At 40.2% G+C, this 18,742-nt stretch overlaps 1 pseudogene; it reads left to right on the top strand.

Annotated features, from left to right (window-relative positions):
* Window positions 1–2,157: 2,157 nt before the first annotated feature.
* LOC136450610 (ubiquitin C-terminal hydrolase 13-like) lies at window positions 2,158–18,348 on the top strand (annotated as a pseudogene).
* Window positions 18,349–18,742: the final 394 nt, after the last annotated feature.

Here is an 18,742-nt window from a genome sequence, read left to right as displayed (position 1 = left end):
AGCTGAGTCTCCAGCCCTAGCTAGCCCATAGTCCATAACGTCGAGCGCGAAGCCCATGCATGTGTAGGAGGAACAGGCGTGACCAAGGAACCGCTGCCGACCACCCATAACGCAGAGCGCGAAGCCCGTAGCACATGTAGGGAGGAGCCGGAGACACGGCCATCTCTGGAGGCATCCAAGCATCAACGTGACTGTTTGAGGGTTCAAAAAATCGTTTGGAGAGCAAATATGGAGAAAACAGTTTGGAGAAATATTATGACGATATACGAAGATTGGAGAATATTTAGAAGAATATTAAAATATGACTTAGCTTTGGACGGAGCGTCTGGTCGACGGCGTATGGCGTTATCTGGTCGGCGTTGACGAAATTGCCAGGCGCTCGAGCTGTCATCATGGAGGTAGTCGCGGTTGTCACAGCACCGTTCTTCGCGGTGATGATCATTGCGACGCGGTAGATGGTTGGAGTAAGTAATCCGGATGGCGTCGTCTTTATGATACTGGTCGGTCTTAGACCGATCAGATTCGAGAGATCGATGGCGTAGCCACGTATTGGTTACCGCAGCCGAGCAGTTAGAACTGCTCTCTGGTAGACTCTTGATCGAGCCAAGTAGGTGCCGAGTAGTTGTCGGTCGTCGTGAAGCTGCTGCCGAAAGTATCGCTCCATGGACTTGCGTGCATGCCATTGGCTTGCATGACTCCGCGGCCTCGTTGCTAGCCTCCAGGTGAACTCGTCTTCTAATTCTTGTCTGCCGCAGAGTCCGTCGTCGGGACGGAATCGTGTTGCGGTGCCGCTTGATGTGCGTGATGATCCGTGATGATTCTTCCATCGTCGATAAGGAAAACCACCCATATGGCAAGGGTATCATATCTGATTCCTACCCATAGTAAACAGGGAGACACGTAGATGTAGCCGGAACTATAATATATAAAAATATGTATTTTGCTAAATAGTAAATCTTGACTTGACTTAGCTTATTTAACCGGAGTGGTCATCTGATCTTGGAGACGTAGGCGATCATCAAAGGAATTTTTCTTGTATGCACATGCATCCGTGTTGTATACATGCATATACATGATACATTGATTGCTTTCTTTTTGCTGGTCACGACTTGCTTTATTCCAGGTTGTATGATCCTGTAGATCGGATCTTGGCCTCACAGTAAGGTTACGATGATGCCCCGTCGCTTCTGCTCCGCACGTCACATGCTGTCGATCCACGAGGCTGCCGCTAAACTCCGTGAATCGTCGGTGGTGGCTTGCTGCGACACACTGATGCGTGGGAGCGCTGGAATCACGGCTCGTCTCCGAAGCACGCCGCCGCGGGAGTCGAATTACCATGACGTCTTTGATGAAGAAAATTTCCATCTGATTCGTCATGGATCAGCACGCACAACTCCTACCTGGCGTGCCAAGGCAGTGCATCAAGGGGTATCCCGCGATGGTAGATTTGTCGGTGGGGATACGCGTAATCAGAAACCGGATGGTGACACAAAGCGCAGAGACAACGATTTAGACATGTTCGGGCCGTCTGATCGACGTAATACCCTACGTCATGTGTCTTTGGTATATTGTATTGATCTGAACGACCAAGTACCTTGTCCGCTAGGGGACCTCTGCCTCTCCTTATATAGTCTGGAGGGACAGGGTTAAAGTAAAGTATTCTATTTGGTACTACACAATGTCTTGCGGTGCACGCCGAGCAGCGTCGTGCACGCCTTGATCTTGTGGGCCGGGCCACCCCTGATGGTGCGGCCCATATCTTGGGGGCCATACCCCCACAAGGTGGCAGCGCCGGTCGGCTACGCTACCCGCGGCGAGCAACCTCGCGCCCGAGAAGGTGAGCGGCAGATAGATGCCGACTGAGCCGACAGATCTCGAGATTTATAAAGTCACTATAGGTGCTTCGTTATCAACGAAGACGTCGTCTACCACCACTGAAAAGTATAGCGTCATTAAATTATGAAATAAATTAAGGAAAATGAGAACACTCATTTAAAGTCCAGGATTTAAATTCGAGGGCAGCAGTCTGTGCTTCGCGGTGAACGGGCTTACCAGCCGGTCTAAGAGGCAATCGGGCCCGTTTGTGACCTCCATCCATCCAAAAGCCCAAAATGTGAAACTGGCAGTCGCGCACGCAGCTTTTATAGCGGAAAACCTCTTTTTTCTTTCGTCTGTCTCTCCCCTTCTCCCCTTCGCCTTCATCCTTCCTAAACCCTAGCCAGACTGTTCTAAATACGCTATCCTCCGCTGCGATCGCTGCAGCGATCCGATCTTTCGCCGGTCACCGGCGCCGGATACGCCGCGCTCCATAATCATGGTTGTCTCGGGCGCCCCCGAGGTAAAACTTCTGTTCAATCTACGCTCGTTTCACTGTAACAAACTAGATGCTTACTTACCTTTTGTAGGAAGATTAGGTTTGATTCGGGTAAGAAGATTAGGTTTGATTCGGGTGGGGCTGCGCGGGTGATTTTTAGACCTGTTTTCATGGTGCTTGGTGTTTGCAGCAGCCACAACAGGAGCAGCCACAACAGGACCAGGATGAGGAGATGCTGGTCCCGCATCAGGATGGCATTGAGGGGCCGCAGCAGGATGTTGTTGAGGGTCCGCAGCCGCAGCAGGATGTTGTTGAGGGTCCGCAGCCGATGGAAGGTGAGGTTTTTAGTTGTCATTTGAGAAACCCTTTAATTTGGCCTCGTATCTATTGGAGTTCTAACACATTATCTTTGAAGCACAGTTCATTTTTGTTTTTCATGGCGAGATATGATACGGTTAGGGCTATAGCACGGTTCTTTCACAACCATAACTTTTATGCCTGGTTTCTGCCACTATAAAAAATAGTGCTTTTTAACTTATGTTGCTTTAATTATGATTTTGGAACTGTTTTCAATGTGGTTGGTTTGGTCAATCATCGTTTACCCCTATTGACAGAAATGATTATTCATTGTTGCAATGTTTTTTTTATCATGTTTTATGATGTCTTCCAATATTAGTGTGGAACCTATTTGTTGGGTGTTACCTTGCTGCTACGTTTTTATACTCTCAGAAACTGTTGCACCATGGAATCTTCAAGGGAAGATTATTATTATTATTTTTTGCATCAGAGACCACTATTTCTGCTCATTTGTAAATTTTTCTGAATATTTTTTAAAACGGTGATTGAATACTGCAACAATATATATGCTCAAAAAGATGCAAGTGCATGCATGGCTCTCCTACAATTATTCTCACGCATTTTAAACTATAAATTACAACTGATAGGGTTATTTAACTTTAACTGGAGCACTTGATGGAGATGTGCATTCTATGCTGCCTTATAATATGCATATGCATTCTGTTCATTTTGCTACCCGTGGTAGTGAGCATTTTACTTTTACCTATGTTTGATACCGTGGATGAAGTACAATGAAACCCTGAAGGATGGAATGTCCCATTACTTCTTGTTTTTCTCCTTGCTTCAATGATTATTACATTTTTTTGGTTGTATTGCAGAATCTGTATTTGCTGTTGAGAACCAACTCGTGCCAGATACCTCCACATCCAGATTTACATGGTGTATTGAAAATTTCTCAAAACGCAATGTTAGAAAGCACTACTCTGATGATTTTATTGTTGGGGGATACAAATGGTGAGTAAAGACATATGCTCATTGCTTCTAATTGTGTATTAGACATTTATAGAGCTTGGTTCAGTGCTTTTTGTTGCCTCCTTGCAGGCGAGTGCTTGTCTTCCCCAGAGGAAATAATGTTGACTACCTTTCAATGTACCTGGATGTTGCTGATTCAAACTTGCTGCCTCCTGGTTGGAGTAGGAATGCACAATTCAGCCTTGCTGTGGTAAACCAATTAGACAGCAAAGCATCATTGAGAAAAGGTATTTCCTGTTATCTCTCACCCAGATTATACATCTGATATGTACAACACATCCTTTAGTGTTCCTAGCAACATTACTGCCTTTTGGGGGTCTTGCATGAACATAAGTGTACATTCACCTAGTAAGCGTGAAGTTGGCTGATTGTTTATGAAGACGAACACTTTTTTTAATGTTACCATTACCAATGCTTATTTGTTCTGTCTTCTGTGACATTTCTCAAGTAAATGATGGTCTTTTTATTAGACATTATAGAAAAGATGTTATATATGTTCCATTATGTCAAGCATTTCTTGGTGTGATTCTTATATGCTGCAAAACGGTAAATATGATTGTTTCAAATTATGGAACATGAGGGATCAGGGTAAAGAACAATACATACAGGAAGAAAAAGCTCCAAACAGTGCTGAGCAAGACATGTTGAGCAATAAAGAACAAAACTTGAGGAATGGCACACATAAATGCTTTAAGCTATGCTCTGTGTTATGCCTGGACATGTTTTGATGTGTATTCAACTGAAAAGTGGGAAACTAAAATTTTCAAACATGTTTTGAGGAATGGCACGCATAAATGCTTTATGCTATGCTCTGTGTTATGCCTGGACATGTTTTGATGTGTATTCAACTGAAAATTGGGACACTAAAATTTTCAAACTGTTAAAAACTAAGGATAAGGATGTGAGTCTTCATGGCAGATAAGAGCTAAGGAAGATAAAGCTTTGAGTCATAAAAAACTAAGGATAAAGATGTGGAGTAACTAGCATCTTGGTACTCTAGGTTGGCTATTTTTTTTCTTTTACGATCAAGTTCTGCTCTGAATATAGCTTTGTTGTCAACTTGTCATGCTAATAGATTGGTTTTATTAAGTATATTGTTTGACACTATTTAACTGTGATTGTTTGATGTGCTCCCTCCTCTCCCAGAAGCGATACACCTATTCAATTCCCGAGAAAGTGATTGGGGTTTTACATCTTTTATGCCTTTGATGGATCTGTATGATTCAAGTAAAGGATATGTTGTGAATGATAAATGTATCATAGAAGCTGAGGTTGCTGTGCGTAAAACTTTTGATTTCTGGAACTATGACTCCAAAAGGATGACTGGTTATGTTGGCCTGAAGAATCAAGGGGCTACCTGTTACATGAACTCTCTTCTTCAGACTTTATACCACATTCCCTACTTTCGGAAGGTGGGGCAACATTTCTATTTTTTTTTTCTTACTGTTGATCCTTAAGTGTGGTGCTGACACTGAAATTAATATTTTAGGCTGTATATCATATGCCTACTACAGAGAATGATACACCTTCAGGGAACATTCCATTGGCTTTGCAAAGTCTTTTTTATAAACTTCAGCATAGTGATAACAGTGTTGCTACAAAAGAGCTCACTAAATCTTTTGGATGGGATAGCTATGATTCGTTCATGCAGCATGATGTTCAAGAGTTGAATAGGGTCCTATGTGAAAAGCTGGAGAACAAGATGAAGGTTTGTCATCCTATTTTGTTGAAAAAAAGCCTGACTCTTATATTGATATGCAGCTATTCTTCTCTCTCAGGGAACCACCGTGGAAGGAGCAATACAAAAATTGTTCGAGGGTCACCATATGAATTATATCGAGTGCATTAATGTTGACTCAAAATCTACCAGGAAAGAGTCATTCTATGGTAGGTAAAGGGGAAATATGAACTTGTTTTAAGTGTTTTATTAGTTGACAAGAGGCAATACTCAATAGCATACTTGTTTGTTTACTTCTTTTCCACAGATCTTGCACTCGATGTCAAGGGATGTTCTGATGTCTATGCATCATTTGATAAGTATGTTGCAGTGGAGAGGTTAGAAGGCGATAATAAGTATCAATCTGAGGAACATGGTCTACAGGTGAATTAATCTTGGCAGTGACATTTAGAACCATCAAATGTCGTTTAAAATGGTTTGTATATGTGTAGCATGGTAATCTAGATTGTGCTGATGCACATCTATTTTGTTTAAGTCACCAACCTTAACTTTAGGTTTAGGCTTTAGCTAATTGTTTTTTGGGTTATTAAGTGGGCCCTAAGTTCTATTTTAGGAAGCATTAATGAACTTAATAAGAAAAGGATGGCATAGAATGATAGAACAGAGTTACTGAAGGCGATTGTTAGATTTTTTGCTTTTTGAATGAATTTTTTCTTTTTTTTTTCAGGATGCCAAGAAAGGAATGCTTTTTATTGACTTCCCTCCAGTTTTGCAACTTCAGTTGAAACGGTTTGAATATGATTTTGTGCGGGATACAATGCTCAAGGTCTGTACTTGACCTTTTATATTATTTTAGCCTATCGCGGTTTTCCTTTTTCATGTTTTGTACTTACATTGTGGTGGCTTCAATCACATTGGGGAAGTTTACATTATTGTTTAATTTAGGCTATAGGTTCGTGGTCTTGAACGCGCTAGTATGGTCAAACCAATACTGCTAATGTTGCATTTTTACCATTTAGGGTACTTGAACTCTTTGAGCTTTCAGCCGTCATATTGGCTAACTTTTGAAACATAACAAGGCTGAAGACAAAAATATTTTACACAGTTCTTTCTGGAGGATTAGAGTAGGTAAAGGTTCCATTGCAAAAATCGTCAGTGTAATGTAGTTGTCGGATGGATTGGTGGATATCGTTATCATCTGAGGCATGCATTCAAAATAATTCTGGTCTATGGCTGATTTGCATTCTTGCTTCTTTTAAATTAAATTGGTTTTCGTGATGTAGATAAATGACCGTTATGAGTTCCCACTTCAATTGGATCTTGATAGAGATGATGGAAAATATCTTTCTCCAGACGCGGATAGAAGTGTGCGTAACCTATATACTCTTCACAGGTATAATAGTTCAATAAGCACTCCATTTGCATATATTGTTTTGTTTTGTCACTTGAAAAACAAAAAAAATTGCAGGTTAATAAATACTACGTGACAACTTACATCTTACCAATATTAAGTTATTAACTATGCTCAACTTATTTTAGATAAGTTCATATGCTGTTTGTGTTTTCCACTTGTAAGTTATAACGATGGATTAGCTAACATGGTGAAAGTGTGGTATTTCTTAAATATTTGCTTATGACACTAATCTGATTTTCACAATTCTGTAGTAGCTGGTTAGGTGCAGACTTATGGGTTGTGTTTTCAATTTTTGAGAGCAGTTTGGATATTTTGTAGTAATATTTGTAGCTACTCTTTAATGCAGTGTGTTGGTTCATAGCGGCGGAGTTCATGGAGGACACTACTATGCCTTTATTCGCCCGAAGCTGTGTGATCAATGGTACATTCAGTTTAATATTTGAATCGAACTATTCTTATCTTTCTCTGGTGGAACATTCAGTTTAATATTTGAATCGAACTATTCTTATCTTTCGCTGGTACTAGATCACATTCTTGTTTTAACCCAATCTGAAAAGGCGATTCAAGCAACCTTTTGATTTTTAAGTTCAGATGCAATTTTTTTCATGTACCCTTATGCATATTAATTCCTTATTGGTTATTGATACTTTGATAACTGATCTAATTGTTGCTCACGAGTCATGACCTCAGTGTGGAAAGATATGCATAAGCAAATTTCATTTCGTGACTATGTTTTTCCAGCAGCTAAGATGGGTGTTCTTATCTAAGAATTATCTGCTCTACATTGGACAATCACTGAGGGGGTGATTTGTAATCCATTTAGTTTGCAATTGGAAATTTTTGTAATCCATTTAGTTTACAATTGGAAATTTAGGTACAAGTTCGAGGATGAACGAGTGACGAAAGAAGACATGAAGCGGGCATTGGAGGAGCAATATGGTGGTGAGGAAGAGGTAATACATGCAGACACTAAGACTTCCTCAATTAACTTGAGTACATGATGTTTCTCTGAGAATTCTTTGTTGCAGCTCCCTCATACGAATGGACTCAATACGACACCAATTAGATTTACGAAGCATTCAAATGCTTACATGCTTGTTTACATCAGAGAAAGTGACAAAGAGAAAATCATCTGTGATTTAGATGATGAAGATATATCAAAACACCTTAAGGTAGTACTTGTTTATTCAATTTTAAAAAATTATTAAATACTCCCTCTGTCCCCTGTGCAAAAAAAGCAATTCTATGTTTTAGATAAGTCAATCTTTTCTAGATTTGATCAATATTTATGTATCTAATTAGATTTGCTATGAAAATATATTTCATAATCAATCTAATGACATTTATTCGGTATCATAAACATTTGTAATTTTTGTATATATATTTTGGTCAATCTTAAAATTGTCATCCTTGGGAAGTGAGAATTGCATTCTTTTTAGGACGAGGGAGTAGTAGAGTCCATAGAGTTTGTCTTGATGTCACAGAAATGTTCCCAGGTTAGGTTAAGAAAGGAACAGGAAGAGAAGGAATGCAAGAAAAAAGAGAAGGCTGAGGCTCATATGTTCACTACATTGAAGGTTTGGCTTGATTTTGTCTGTTACATAATCTGATTGGACTATTTCTCATTTCTTAACAATCACTCAGGTGGTCCGAGACTCTGATTTCAAAGAGCAAATTGGAAGACACGTACATTTTGATCTTGTGGACTTTGACAAAGTTAATAGCTTCCGTGCACTTAAGAACATGTCAATCAACCAAGTCAAGGTACTTCGCTGGGCCTTGTGGTTTGATATGATTATGATTATTGATCTTCTATGTGTAGATTAGTAAGTTACTTCCTTCAAGTTAAATAATTCTGTGATGTCTGTACTATCCGTTTTGCATTCTACTATAGACTGAGTAATTGGCAGCAATATTAGGTGTTTTCATTTTTTTTTTCAAGTTTCAAGTGTTTACTTGTTATATTAGAATTTAGTCCACAGCAGGGGACTGTTATTCCCAAGTCACCAAATTTATACTAGAAATTGAGATTGTGGTTGGGTAGTTGGGGGTCTGGGTTTGGGGTTTTACCCGTTTGTGGTTGTAGAGAGGGTTCACCGGCTTGATGGTGCGCATCGAATTGGGATGCATAGGTGTCAGGAGTGGCACTATTCGTGGTGTGAGTCTGGCACTGGGGGTGTTGGGTGGTTTAGTGGTGGCCGGGGGTGGATTGGGGGGGGGGGGGGACCTTGGTCAAAATCAAAGAATATGGCACCGGGTGGATTCGAGAGAGAGGAGGCGAGCTGCTGGTGGCAATAAGGCAGAAGGAGGCAGGGACAGGTAGCGTGGTGGGTGGAGGCAGGGAAAGAAGAAATAGTGGAGGGATGGGCGGGGAGGGTAATATTAGATGAGGGAGGGCAGTGGAGCCATTGGATTTTGATCTGATTTCTAAAAAAATGACTTTCACCAACATAAGTGGCCTGATGAGGAGACATACTTTTTTGTGTGTGTCAGGGTTACTATATTTTGTGGCCATTATGAATCCAGGTGCATATTTTATTATAACGTAATCATTTTCTGGAGTCTCATCCTGCTCTTGCATCTGAAGTATTTTTTTTTTCTGGAGTTATGTAATTGGACTTTTTTTTTTAAAAAAATTGAACACTAATATGTTGATAGAGTTGCTAGGTTTGTGACATGAAAATAACATTGCTAGAGTAGTCATTGGGCTGGCCAACTGGTGTAACTGCAACTATTTATTGGTGTTGTTAGTAATTAGCAAACCAATTTTTTTTTTATTGGACTGCTGTTGTAACAATTGTTTGGGATGCACTCTAATTGCTATTACAAGATCAGAACATGGCCTTGTTCATTTTTTTGTAATGGTGAGAAAAGGTTTTCTATGACTTCATGATGCTCTCTTGGCAGGAGGAGCTTTCGAAAGAATTTGGCATCCCAGTAGAATCCCAACGATTTTGGGTGTGGGCAAAACGACAGAACTTTACCTACAGACCCAGTCGACCATTGACCTTCCTGGAGGAAACATCTGCTGTAAGTGGAATGTTGCGTTAAATAAGTGTTTAAATCTTTATTTATTTTGATTTGTTTTCCTACACATGTAAGCTTGGCAGGTTTGCACTTTGTTACGATCTATCCATTCGACATACGTGAAAAATGTTCATCTGAATGTTGTCAATTTTTTATGTTTTTAGAATAACATCCCAATTATTCTCTTTAAAAGAACAACTTGGGTAACTACCCTACATTTACAATGGATAATGAATCTGCAATAGTTGAAAAGATCAAAACAGAATACTTGTAACCTCATGAGGCATTTCCCCCTGTTCTCTTTGAAGGTACCAGCATTGCACTTCATGAATTTATTGGAGCTTAGGGTGGGACTTGCACTTGCTTAGCCTTGTCATCGTGCAACCTGGGGTCTTGGGCCTCCCTTAGTTTCTATATTGGCTGAGAATAGGCTGGTGAAAATAACACCTCACGCTGGTTCTAAGGGCAGGGGCGCAGGGCAAGTATAGGAGCATGTTTGGATCTCTTGCATCCCTCACCTTGCCAAGCAAACCCAGGTGTTTGGTTCCTTGGGAAAAGCTTGCTTTGCTGAGCAAGTTTGCTCGCCCCAACAATGTTTCCCTTGCCAGTGCAGGTGAGCCAAATCGGCTGTCTTGCATGAGCAAGGTTGCTCGCTGGCTCATTGCTCCTCTATTCTCAAGTCTAGTGCTAGGGCGGCCTCGAAATTGAACACCAGTGACGCATCCACAGCTGTAGGTTTCTGTTGTCATGCTTTGACAGCCAGAGGCTCAGCTTGTCGATTTGGGATGTTGAATTGGTAGCAGAATGCCAAACGGAGAAGTGGTGATTCTGGCAAGGCAAGCAAGGATTCCTCCTGTACATGAACTGCGGTGGAGAGACGGCCTTGATGACAGAAATCGAATGCCCTGTTGCAGTGTGGCGACCTCGGCAAGGTCGCTGCTTGTGCAAATTGAAGTTTGGCATCTGCAGGAATGGAAAGGCGGGAGTCGATGCCTGGCGGCGTAACCGTGATGAAAAATAGATGCTTAGGTGCACCTGTTATGTCGTTGTCATTCTCAATGTTGGCTTGCGGTTGTGAATGGAGGAGGATGTAAGCTGGCAGCTCATTACAACAACAACAACGACAACAAAGCCTTTAAGTCCCAAACAAGTTGGGGTAGAAGTAGCAAAAATCACATTTGATTGGAGAAGGAAGATGATTGGAAAAGGTCCAAGGGAGAGAGGATAACTGTTGAGCATGGGAACCTAACACACAACCCTTTGCTTGTGTAGCTGGGAAAGGTGAGGCAATCCTTGCCCAGCTAGCTCATGTGGGCAAAGAAACAAAACATCCCCTAGGTCTCCTGATTGTCCATGCATGTGCTTCCTCTCTTCACCTATCAATGACTAAATGACATATTTTTTAATTGCATAATGATTTTTTCAGGTGCTTTTGGGGGCTTTACTGGCATCTGAAACAATATGAACTGAACAATTAGTACTACCTGTGTTCATAAATATACGGCATTAAAGATAAACTAATTATTTCATTTTTAATTAATTAGCTTGTCCTAAACGTCATATATTTAAAAATAGAGGAAGTACTTTTTTTATTGCATTTTTTATAGGAATGCGTTAAATTGAGCTTATACAATGGCTGTATATCTCATGTCACAACTCACAATATATAGCTTGATGGCTAATGCAACTAATCAGCCAGGTCCTCATACGTGCTCATGTTCAACTTTTTCATTCATTTCGATGATAGCACGCCAAATCCTATGCTGTTGAGTACTCTCCATTTCAAAGTGCAGGGTGTGCTAGAATTTTAAAAGTCAAAACATTATAAACTTGACCATCAATTAGTTTGTATGCAAAAAGATTCATCAGTGGATTCATACTTTGTATCCCTTTTAGCAAGATGCTGGTTTTGTAGTAATTGGTAATATGCTGTAACAAAAAGTAATGGTCAAAGTGTGCCTTGAAAGATTTTCTCAAATGCTAATATGCCTTACAACCAGCCCTGAGCCTACCCCAACTTGCTCGGGACTAATAGGCTTTGTTGTTGTTGTTGCTAATATGCGTTACAAAAAAATGGACAGAGTATCTGTTTTCTTATTTCGTTCTTGTTTTATTTTTGTTGTAACCTCTAAACATTATTTTGATATCTACCAACCCTGGTGGTTTCACTAATATTTCATTTATTTTATATTTGTTAGTGTTGATTCACAATTAAAGTAATGTTTCTCCTTTGTTCAGATTGGGTTTCTCAAAGACGCAATAGTGGCAAAGTTACCGAATTCTGAAGTACGGTTGTTCTTGGAGGTTCATTTGGGACAGGTTAAGTGATTAAATACCTTTTCAATTGCTTTTGTTCCCAGTTTTTAGTTGATGTTATTCATTTACCTAATCTTCTCATTTGCCTTTTGATTATTTTTTTACTGTCTAACATAGTTTCTGGCGCATCCAGGAGAATCAAGGAATTGCTCCTGGGAAGAACAAAGAAGATATATTACTTTTCTTCAAGCTCTATGATCCTGAAAAGGAAGACCTAAGGTTATCTTTTTCTCTCTGTTATGCCTATTTGTTTGTGTATTTTTCAACAGACCGAACATAATATATATCCTTGTTATCATGAAACAGATATGTTGGAAATTTTTTTGTGAAAGCATCAGGAAAACCATCTGATATAGTAGAAAGGCTGAATGAGATCGCTGGATTTCCGTCTGGTGAAGATATTGAGCTCTATGAGGTCAGAAATATATATATATATATTTTTGCTGGAACATTAGGCCTGATATTCCTTGAAGGATGATCTTTACAAACAATCTTGAAAGTATCTGACCGCTATAGTTATGCTGTTTAAATCTCTTTAGGAAATAAAATTTGAACCAGATGTGATGTGCGTACGAATTGAGAGCAATATTTCGTTCCGTTCAAGCCAGGTTTGTATCTTTTTTTTTTCTCTGAGTACTGCTATAGATACGACCATTTGAGTACACTTTGAGTACAGCTCAGGATCCAACTGTTGGGATTACTTGGATGGAAAGCTCATACTTGATAAATGCATCGAACTGTTTAGATGCATGGTTGTATTTGAGAGTTGTTCCCAAGTGTTTGTACTCGATGGATTTCACTTTTTTATATGATGTTTTGTTCTTGCTGATACTATCTTTTGCTGTACTTATGCCCTGTTATGTGATGCTGGCAGATTGACAATGGTGATATAATATGCTACCAAAAACGCTGTTTGCCAGATTCAATGGATCGATATCGATATCCTAGTGTCCCTTCTTTCTTTGAATATATTCATAATAGACAGGTAATTTACATGGCAAGCTTAACAGAGTATGCATAATATTTCTTTCGCTTACCTTGAATTGTTCTGAAGGGCGGGCCTGGTGCAAGCGGTAGAGTCTTACCGCCTGTGACCGGAAGGTCCCGGGTACGAGTCGCGGTCTCCTCGCATTGCACAAGCGAGGGTAAGGCTAGCCACTAACACCCTTCCCCAGACCCCGCACAGAGCGGGAGCTCTCTGCACTGGGTACGCCCTTACCTTGAATTGTTCTATATTTTATACTTCATACTATAAACAACATTTGTTACGTGCCATCTGTAATTTTTTCGTAGTTCAGACCTCTTGAGTGAGCTCAATTTTGTCGTAAGAGTGTACTTACATTAATTAGTTTTTACTAGTATGATGACAATTGTTTATGACAGCTGCATTCTGGTTGTAAAGTCTGATTAAAATATATCATCTCACGGGCCCTCAATCTTCTTATTTGGGGAGTGTTTGTTTGCCTGTAGGTTGTTAGATGCTACTGCTACTGCAGTCTAATGGTTCTTCATAATTTTTATTTGTTTTCTGACAATTGATTCCTATTATTATTTGTAGGTTGTCCACTTCAGATTGCTTGAGAAACCAAAAGAAGGCGGCTTCTCTCTGGAGCTGTATGTGTTGTGATTTTTGTTGAGTAGCATCCATTTATTGATAACATTTCAACAGTATTCACAGTAATATTTGAATTTTACTTGTGAAGTTCAAAACGCTCCACATATGATGATGTCGTTGAGAAGGTTGCTCAGCAACTACGTCTGGATGATCCTTCTAAAATCCGGCTTACTCAACACAATCTATCGTCTCAGCAACCCAAACCTCACCACATCAAATATAGGAGTCTTAATTATCTTTCAGACATGCTACATAATCACAATCAGGTTTGGACTCCTTTTCTTGAGTTTGGAGTATATTCTCTTCAGATTATATGAACTTCCATTGATTTGGCAGATGTGTGACATTTTATATTATGACATCCTGGATATTCCGTTGCCTGAACTAGAATCTACGAGGTTCTCTGAAGATTGCTTTTCAAAATGCCACAAACCATGAGGTTAGTTTTTTTTTTCTCCATATTCTGTGCAACTTCTATTTTTCTGACCATGTTCTGAGACTGTTTTATTGACAGATGTCGTTTCACACTATGCGGTTACCAAAAAGTAACACTCTTCTTGATTTGATTGAAGACTTAAAGTCAAAGGTTTGTTGGCTGCAATAACCTCTAAATTTCTTTGGATGTGGTGTTGGCATAGCTACTTCATTTTGCACACTTTTTGTTCATGTTATTAGGTTGAACTTTCATGTAATGACGCTGAATTTCGGTTTTTTGGAGTCCACCTTCACAAGATATGCAAGGTACTAATAGACCTATTTCTTATTGAATGGAAATACCCTTTTCTATTTATTTATTCTTGAGTATTTTTTACTTATGAATGATTTCAGCTCCACTGTTGGGATAACTCTTTTTTGGATATAAAAGATCAAACTCGAAATTTGTGTGGTGGGAACCAGATATTATACATGTTCATTTTTTCTGGAAAGGAGCCAAAACCTCAACAGTTTTTGTTGAACTGTAGATGCTTGCCCAGACTGTTTTGCCAAAACCAATCTCTTTTTGCCCAGACTCTTGGTTGGAAACCAGATAATTCATTCATAGTTCAGCACCTTCTAGGGGCTAATGAAGATGTATGTGCGCTGGCCAGGTGGCAGCTGGGCTTGTGGCCAGTGGTGGAGTTTCAGCAACATCCCGAGGGGAGACCGCCAATGAATTTGTGTGGGGGTGGGGTGGGGGCATTAATGTTGCTTGAACCAAATTAGCCATGGATTACTGCATTTTCATTAAGAAAATTTAAGAACCTAGGGGTGGCCATGGATTACTGTGTTATATTTCTAAGAAGGTTGAACGGTGGTGAGGAGATGATATATGTAAATGTTATGTTTCTTCTTTGTGCCGTCCTAACCACATACCTCCATTTCTTAATGTTTGTCCAGCAGATTAGCACATACCTAGGAGGTTAAAACTTAAGACTTTGAATTGGTTGGATCTGTCAAGGAATATAGTTGTGTAATTCCTAGTCTAGGGTTTCCCTTTGGGCCATAATACCATTATCCAGTTCAGTCTCCCTCATTTGTAACATGGTATCACCACTAGGTTTTGTGATCTGGCCAGCACCCTCTCCAGGGGCACTCCCCGAAGATCGGTCTCTCCCGCTTCCTGTGGCAGCCTTGTAGATCTTTGTCATGTAGCAGCAATCATGAATCCATCTTCAAGTCTTCCGAGCCGCCTTGATTCCTCCAGGATCAGTCACAGGTGCCTTGTCGCAGGCGTCCATCCTGCGCCACCTCAATTCTGTGCTCGTTGTCCATGCTGTCCGCGCTGCCTCCATTCTTGCGCCTCTAGCGATCTGTTGTGCATTCAACCACCTCGTCTCAACTATAGATAGATACCAGTTGGAATGTCGATAACATTGCACAATATATAGTGTTATGTGGTCCCACTGAAATGTTAATATCTTTTGCTGGCAGATTGTTATGTGAACACCCCCCTCCCCACCACACACACACATGCTACCAAAGATTTGGTGCATCATAGTTGTGCGGGGGCATGCATGTGGGTGAACTATTGAACTAGAAGGGGATTTGGGAGGGATGGTGAGTTTGTGATTCCTGTTGGTGTTAGTTTTTTGTTTAATTGGGAGAAGACTTGATGCATCATGGTTGTAGTGTTTGTGATTCTTGTTGGTGTTAATTTTTTGTTTAATTAGGATGAATTTAGAAGGGCGGGCCTAGTGCAAGCGGTAGAGTCTTACTGCCTGTGACTGGAAGGTCCCGGGCTCAAGTCGCGGTCTCCTCGCATTGCACAGGCGAGGGTAAGGCTTGCCACTGACACCCTTCCCCAGACCCCGCACAGAGCGGGAGCTCTCTGCACTGGGTACGCCCTTTTTTTTTAATTAGGATGAATTTGGTGCATTATGGCTGTACACCCACTATACTTTACCTTTATCTTCATTTATAGAAAGCTGTTGTTTACCTTCCATATTTGATTGCTTATAATCTACCAAGTTACTTATATTGATCAATGGATGGCCACAAACACTTTTTAGGTTTATCAACCTGGAGATAAGATAGATTCAGTTAGTGAACATGGACCCTTGTATATGAAGAGGTATGCTCTGCTGTGGATTTCACATGGCACTTTTGATGGCAATTTTTTTCTATAATAGTATTATTTTTTAGTGCTATTAGTTTTGTGTTTCTGCAAGTAAAATTGACCCCTGCACATTCTTCTTATTTGTCCTTGCTAGGTTCCTGAGGAAGAAAAAAAATGCTGGGCCTCATGACCGTTTTGGTTCATGTCTATCACTTCGAAGATAATCGTGTATGCATAATTGTATATCTTGAAGTTTATTAATGTTTTGATCTTGAAGACTCCTTGTAGTGATTCGATGCTTTCAAGCTCATTTGAAAGAATCTATGGAACATACAGCTTTCTTAAAATATTTATTATCCATTAATCGCAACTGAGAATATATTAGAAGTTTGGTGGCTTTATGAGTGTGGCAATTCGTTTAACAACCTATGGCTTATGCTCGCGCGGAGTGTACACAAATTATGATGGCAATGGACATAGGCCACCGTGTTAATCTATGGCTTAATTTAAAAGCATCATAGATGTGCATACTCAGCATACAAACTGATTAATATTCACCAAGTGCATTTAGGGAAGATTGAAATTTTAAATAGTTATATAAAATTGGTCAAGGAACCACCAGATATCATGCAACTTTACTGCTGTAGGCAAAGTGACTGGGTACTGTTACCTTGCGAACCTTTTCACTTGGGTTTGTGATTTTACTGCTGTATTGGGATCTGACCTCCCAAAATGTTTTCGTTGGTGTTTGTGATTCAATTATGAAATGTCTTTTTGTACCTAGTGTCCCCCCCCCCCCCCCCCCCCCCCCCCCCCCCCTAGTATAGATCCTCTTCTCTGATGTTTGACAAATGCTAGTGCTGTGCTTGCTTACACTTTTTTAGAGAAGCCATCATGATTGTGCAGTTCTTACTTTCATTGATGTGACAACTTTATATCTGCAGCATGTTCAGTATTTGGAGAACCTTCTTCTTTCTAATTCGTGATGGTGAAGCTTTGTCGGGATATCAAAGTACGGATTCAGAAGAGACTTCAAGTTCCTGATGAGCAGTTTCTGAAGGTGCTCATTTCAACTTTTGCTATATGATCAGTGTCTGAATTCTATGATTTTTTTGTTTTGTCATTTAAGCACCTCTATCTATTCTATTAACTATTATTGTGATTAGTAATCATTTGATTTTTTTTTTTTCAACTTCATTCTCCATAGTCTGATTGAAATTAAACTTAAATGGGCATGCTGGTTAATAATTAAGTTTCATTTCATTATTCTTTACCTTCGTTTCCTCTTATGCTGGATAATATCTGATGTTATGTTTCTTTCATCAGTGGAAATTTGCTCATGTTACATTCAGTAGGCCAGAATACCTCCAAGATTCAGATATTGTATTGAACCGATTCCATGTGAGTTAAGTTTTCCTTTTGGTGAAAAGATCCTGTCGCAAGTACAGCATTTCATCGTAACATTGAAGTCTTATAGAAGCTTTTCCTGGTATTGTTTTAGAAACAGAAACCTGTTTATGGAGCTTGGGAACAACACCTTGGATTGGAGCATACAGCCACTACCCCAAGAAGGTCGTACTTTGGCAGTCAGGTATTGTGCTGAAGAATGCTGACATTTAAAGGCTTTACCTGTCACATAAAAGTTGGGCATATTCTGATTCTGATACTAGAGCAATTGCAGAACCGCCATTCTTTTGAGAAGCCTGTGAGGATTTACAACTAAAGCTGGCAATATTTTTTACATATGATGGATGGTGAGTACCTCCTTGCTAATTAAAAATGAATGGTTAGGATTAGGAACATCTTTTGTTATGTCCTGAAGTATGTCTGAACTATATTTTGTTTTGATATGATCCTTTCAAACCACAGATGAACAGGATATGAGGGCAGTCTTGTTCCAAAGCAGTATCTTTATGTTTTTAGTGATGTACATGGTGGAGGTTTTGCATAGATTAGTTTATGTGGCAATTTATCAGAAGAATTTTCATTTGGTGGATGTACAGGGTTCGTATAGCAACATTTCCTTGTAGCAAGTTGAAGCTGTATATCGAGGGTCGATTACCTGTGTTTTTGTCTGGGAAGCTGTGAACTATAGCCTCATGAAATTGGTTTTGCAGTTGATTCAGTGTTTTTATCGATCGTCATTATGACTTGGCCTGATTCGCAAGTGCGTCGTGTTGGGCTTGTCATTTTTCTCGATGTGATCCGAACCTGATCGGACTGTTTGATCAGGCCTACTGCCCAGATATGTAGCTTTGAAGAGAAGGTAGTGTTAAGAGAGCAGCTCCAGTAGGGCCCTTAAACAAGCCTCCAAACCAGATTTTGAGGGCTCTTGTCAAAATTACATGTTCATCAAGTCGGAGGCTCTCAAATCTCACCATTTGGCCCTCATCCTTGTGGGCGTCGACCGTGGCCTCTATCCGTCAGTTGGTTTGTTTCCCACCTGCTCCTCTCTTTATTCCCCGTGCCCCTCGCGTCGCTGTCTCGTTGAGCATCCTTCCGCAGCGTAGATC

Source organism: Miscanthus floridulus, chromosome 5 (assembly GCF_019320115.1).
Source record: "Miscanthus floridulus cultivar M001 chromosome 5, ASM1932011v1, whole genome shotgun sequence".
NCBI classification, from domain to species: domain Eukaryota; kingdom Viridiplantae; phylum Streptophyta; class Magnoliopsida; order Poales; family Poaceae; genus Miscanthus; species Miscanthus floridulus.
The sequence above is the reverse complement of the archived record's forward strand: the minus strand, read 5'-3'. Positions and strand labels throughout refer to the sequence as shown.